Source organism: Nerophis ophidion, linkage group LG23, assembly GCF_033978795.1.
Source record: "Nerophis ophidion isolate RoL-2023_Sa linkage group LG23, RoL_Noph_v1.0, whole genome shotgun sequence".
Taxonomy (NCBI): Eukaryota; Metazoa; Chordata; class Actinopteri; order Syngnathiformes; family Syngnathidae; genus Nerophis; species Nerophis ophidion.
This window is the reverse complement of record NC_084633.1, coordinates 33,376,267-33,382,656: the sequence shown is the minus strand read 5'-3', so window position 1 is coordinate 33,382,656 and position 6,390 is coordinate 33,376,267.

Below are 6,390 nucleotides of genomic sequence, written 5' to 3'. Positions count from 1 at the left end.
AATCATATTTCATAACTAAATTGCTTGAATTATTATTCAATTATTGTTAATCGTTAATGGGGGTGGGCTGGACTGAACATTTTGGTATCGATTCAATATCTAGCAAATTCAGGGCCGTTATCAACGATACATTTTTATGATCTTGTACCTTTAATTTGTTAATCATTATCAAGTGTGTTACAGGTTAGAATTTGCTTATTATATTTGTGTCTCTCAGGGTCCACACACGAGCTTCCCACTTGAGCCAGTCCATACATGGGAAGGATACGGGATGGGATCGTATTAAGGCGAGCTAACCGAGCCTACTGGGGAATGTCTGATCCAGTTGATGAATGAGCTGATGCAGCCCACTCGCTGTCATCTCTTTCCCTCATCTGACATATGCATTCACTTCCTTCACAACATGCTGCTGTTTAGAAAGCAACAAAATTACATTCAAATAATTAACTTGCATTTTTGGAGGATTGCAGCAAACTAAAGCGGGTCAGCACAGACCGAGTCAGTGGAGCAGGTTAAGAGCCAAGTAATGTCTTTGGCATGTCTGAGCTCATCTCCACTTTCAGCCACTTTGCAGTCTTCATCTCGACCTGATCTCCTCGTCTCGCTCTGTCCAACTCAGCTGTTTCCCAATGCTCCTCGCCTGTCAGCAGTTCTAACAGCAACTCTGGGACTGAAGGCAGAAGAGAAAAAAAATTACAAAATGGATCTATTGATAAATATGTACAGTGGTTACCGCGTTTTTTCTTCATAATTTGTAAATCCACTTAATTGGTTTCACACACCCAAAAATGCAAACCTAAAACACATTTTATAAAGAATAATTAGTAACATTTACGGGTGACAGTGGGTGATACAGAGAACATGACGAGAACTATCAAGCTGGAACAGAAACCAAAAAAAGACACACTTAACAGATTTGGCTTTTGTCCAAGCAAGCCATTTGGCAGTTAGCTCCCTATTCTATCATTTGCACATAAGTGTTTTATATCAGCTTAAAGTTTCTCACTTTTCTCTTATTAGGATTCTCCCATCCAACCAACGGACACGTGTTAACTCATGAAAAAGATGGACTCATTATTAATGACGCCGACATTGCCGTAATGCTTATTTTCTTAAAATAATAATAATTTTGTGAACTTTTTGTGAAAAACATGTAACATGGAGTTTGACTAACACTTATCATTGAAATCCATTAGAAAAACAACACTTCAAATTAAAAAAAAGACCAAACTTTGTGTTGTCATGGTGAGGTGTGTGTATGCACGCTACAACAGTTTCTTCTTCCTGGGTGGATGTGACTAACAATCCAGAGATAATCATAAAACTCTGTTTCACTTATTGTTATAACCACCCTGATGTTATTTGCGTTCTGTTTAGTACAAATGTTTGTGAAGTTGTGATGCGTCAAAGCAGCTCACATAGGACAACTGTGCGTTGAATTTATTAACTGTCAATGAATCAATTAATAGACAGACGCTACATTATATATGTATTATCAATTAAATAGTCACGTATTACAATGCTCACGGTGTAGATGAAATCGTATGCATTGAACGTCTGTTATACGCCCCGTTGGACTCTTGTCTCGCATATGAATTTAGGATAATTGGCAAAATGTACCCCAAAAAGTGCAGTTTTTCTTTAATAGGGCTTGTCATTGTGAGGTTCAAAGACATTTTAGGACCTTCAACAGCACTTACTGTAAGATTTAGATGACAATATGGATATATTTGATTGTGAATAAGTATAAACTAGAGATGTAATGATAAACCGTATTATCGAAAACTGTGGTAAAATTCCTAATCTTTAAAATTATTGTTTTAAAATAAAGTTATCACTGTTGACAATGAACTTTTCCACTTATCTCAATTATTTTTTTTGTTTGTAATTATTCAGTGACACTTCTCTGTATGTTTGTGATTTTTTTTGTTACTTTCTTTTATTGTAATCAGTTTGTGCGCTTCTCTATCTGCTTGTGGTGAAGATTTATTTTCTTTTTTCTCTTCTTTTTTTGGGGGAGAGAAAAAAAATGTTTTCTCAGTACTTGTATTATGATTTCCCTATCAAATGAATAAATAAATATTATTTAGAAAAAAAATTAAGTTATCGAAAAAAACGTGATCCATAACTGCACTTTGATAAACTCGCGTATTGACTGGCACCAGCCTGCTGGCAAAAAAACTAACATGAAAACAAAAGACAGTAACGACTTTCCCAATTAAAAAGTGAAAACCCCAATCTAAACATTGATGTCTGAGCAACTAAGCGCTACATTTGTGCACATTGAACTTATGAACTGGGCTCTCTTAAAATCGTCTCAGAGGAATATGAGACAAAAATGTTTTTACGGTGTGTTCAGGAACTGCTGAACGAGTATGATTGCCACAACGCCCGGCAGAAATATTGAATAACCGTTATAGATATTATCCATCCATTTCCTACCGCTTGTCCCTTTCGGGGTCGCGGAGGGTACTGGAGCCTGTCTCGGCTGCATTAGAAACACATAACATGCAAAATTGTGTGATTTCTAACAATGTGTTTATTTAAAAATAAACTTGGACAAAATATTTCAGTGTGTGTAAAAGTACTTTTAAAGCACTTTCAACAATATCGCGGTATAAGTGGTATCCGTGATCATTTTGGTCACGATAACCATGATGTGAAGTTTTAGTATCGTCACATCCCTCGTGTGAATGATAGAAAACCCCAAATTATTTTAAACCTCTGCAATTCTTAATTTTAAAAATCATTAAATAACTATTTGTATAGAGAACAGTTCAGATATTTGAATCTGTAAAAAAAAGATGAGTGCACAAAAAACATCATAGACTTTGCAACTGAACATTGATGTCCGTACAGACAATCTCAACAGTCTATGAATGGTAAACATAGCCAAACAATCAGAAATGTTCTAAGTAATTTCATTACATTATAAAGAATACTGAACATTATTGACAATATAATGTGAGTGATCTTAGTAGTGGCCAGAAACAGTGACATATTGTGAACTAATGCATTTTAAAGATTGTTTTTGGGATTGTTTTCAGAACTTTCTGGGACTACCTTCGTCCCTTACGTATGTTTAGGCGAGACTTCACCGAGGCGTTTTGATACCATGGTGCTCCTGCACACACAGCCCGGCAGGCTCGCATTACACTGACTCTAACTATGTGTGCTTTTAAATAGATTCGGTTGTCAACTCCTCCCTACACAAATCCATCTATTTTGGGGACGGTGTTTAGGGGGAGGGACGCACGAATAGATGGTCTACAGATCGGTGTACAGGCTTGGCCTACATGCCCTGGCTGCATCAGCATACTGGAAGACTGAATGAGAACATAGGATCTGTAAATGTGTTTTACACCCCTGTATAATAGTGTGGAAGCAAGTAGTTCCAAATAGTTTCAAACCAGAGTTATAGAGTGTGGAGTTGGGCGATACATACTGTGCAGTTTAGTATCAATTAAGTTACTGGGGGAGCTCCACAAACCACGTTAAACCCAGATTTCGATCTAACAAAGGTCTTAACTCATTCTCTTTCTATGCCACATCAATGTGGAATGCACTCCCAACAGGTATAAAAGTAAGTGCATCTCTATATTCCTTCAAAACCGCTCTAAAACAACACCTCCAGGCAACTTCAACACTTTACTAATACCCTCCTCCATTCACATCCCATCTCCCCGGATTATAAACAACTCAAATGTACTTTAGTGGTTCTTATGCTATGTGAACTCACTATGTTCTCTGCTGGATGTACATATCCTACTAAATAAGACCTACACTGTTTCAATGTCCACATTTCTCTGTGATGCAATTGTTGATGACTGAAGTTCTGATATCAACCAAAGCTCCTCATCCCACCCCCCGGATTGTAAATAATGTAAATAATTCAATGTACATACTATGATGATTAACTTGTGTGATGACTGTATTATGTTGATAGTATATATTTGTACCATGAATTGATTAACGTGGACCCCGACTTAAACAAGTTGAAAAACTTATTCGGGTGTTACCATTTAGTGGTCAATTGTACGGAATATGTACTGTACTGTGCAATCTACTAATAAAAGTATCAATCAATCAATTATTAGAGGTTTTCCTTGAAAAATCTTATCACCTCAGAATCAGTCCGATACTGATGCCAACTTTATCGGTTTTTGGATTGACGCACAGTTCTGCACTCACATGTGTTTGAGCAATTGCTCGTGCCATCACTTCGTAACACTGCATTGCGGCACCGGAGTTGACAGGTCCATTTAGGACAGAACTAGGCTTCTAGTCGTCCCTCGCCACATTGCGCTTCAAATATTGACACATCGCAGAATTTGGCGGGATATTTAAAAAAACATTTGATAGCATTCTCCAATTTTTTGTTCTTAAATCAAGTATTTTCAAACATTAAAAGGGCTAAATAAATAAAAAACATCTATCAATACTTCAGTAATATTGACCACTGGGGGAGATCAAACTAATTAGCGCACAATTTTCAGTACTGTGGCCACTAATTGGTTCTGACTCAGGCGTTCTTCCCATCCATCCATTTTCTACCGCTTATTCCCTTTTGGGGTTGCGGGGGGCGCTGGCGCCTATCTCAGCTACAATCGGGCGGAAGGCGGTGTACACCCTGGACAAGTCGCCACCTCATCGCAGGGCCAACACAGATAGACAGACAACATTCACACTCACATTCACACACTAGGGCCAATTTTAGTGTTGCCAATCAACCTATCCCCAGGTGCATGTCTTTGGAAGTGGGAGGAAGCCGGAGTACCCGGAGGGAACCCACGCAGTCACGGGGAGGACAGAAAGATCCCGAGCCTGGATTTGAAGATGACTAAAGGATGTATTTTTTTTATTGCAATGGAGCTCTCATAATGTTTGAAAACTCATGTAGACGGTTGTAAAAAGATTTATTGGCTTAAACTATAATATTTGATCTTTCCTAAACATTGGATGACTCTATATCCAATAAGTTAAGTTAAAGTACCAATGATTGTCACACACACACTAGGTGTGGTGAAATTTGTCCTCTGCATATGACCCATTCGCTTGATCACCCCCTGGGAAGTGAGGGGAGCGGTGGGCAGCAGTGGTGCCGCACCCGGGAATAATTTATGGTGATTTAACCCCCAATTCCTACCCAATTCCAATCGTATCAACATATATCTAACCATATCCACATTTCCATACCGATTTTCACCAAACATGGATGATACAAAGGCACACAACTTGTTGCGTAGTTCTAATATTTTGTCAGTGCTTATGTACAAATTATTCTTAAGGAAGAAAACATAACAATTAAAAAAAAAATGTTTTTCTGCTGTTTGTATTTCCTGTATTTGTTTAATCGATATTGGTGTGTTTTTTTTATATGACATGGATCCCCTTAGGTCTGAAAAAAATATATATGTATATATACAGTATATACATATACGTGTGTATATGTATTTGTGTGTATATGTATGTATATATGTATGTATGTATATGTATAAGTATATGTATAGCTATGTATATGTATATATGCGAAGTATCTACATACAAAATGTATGTATGTAACCATATGTATATATGTATGTATATAGATATATACATATACATATATGTATATATGCAAAGTATCTACATACAAAATGTATGTATGTAACCATATGTATATATGTATGTATATAGATATACACATATACATATATGTATATATACACAGTATATACATTTATGTGTATATATATTTGTGTGTATATGTAAGTATATATGTATGTATGTATGCATATGTATATGTATAGCTATGTATATGTATATATGCAAAGTATATACATACTTATGTATGTATGTAACCATATGTGTATATGTATGTATATAGATACACACACACACACACACACACACATATACATGTATATATACAGTATATATATCTATATATATATAGATATATATAGACATAAGTTTATTGAGGATGTCAGTCAGTTCCATATCATACATGTACAAAATAAACATACATAAATATAGACAACAAGCTAGTGCTCTATAACAATATTGTTTTACAAAAACAAAAAACAAAAATGAAATATATCTCAAAAGGATAATGGGAAGAAGTATAAACATTGTGAATACCAACTCTTTTCCATAGTGTAATGTAATATATAAACAGTATATACATACAAATGTATACATATCCACACATACATATACAGTATAGTTACATATATATATGCAAATATATATATATATTTACATATATGTATATATATATATATATATATATATATATATATATATATATATATATATATATATATATATATATATATAAAATCACATGTATATGTATATATATATATACATACAGATATAAACAGCATATATATATATATATATTATATA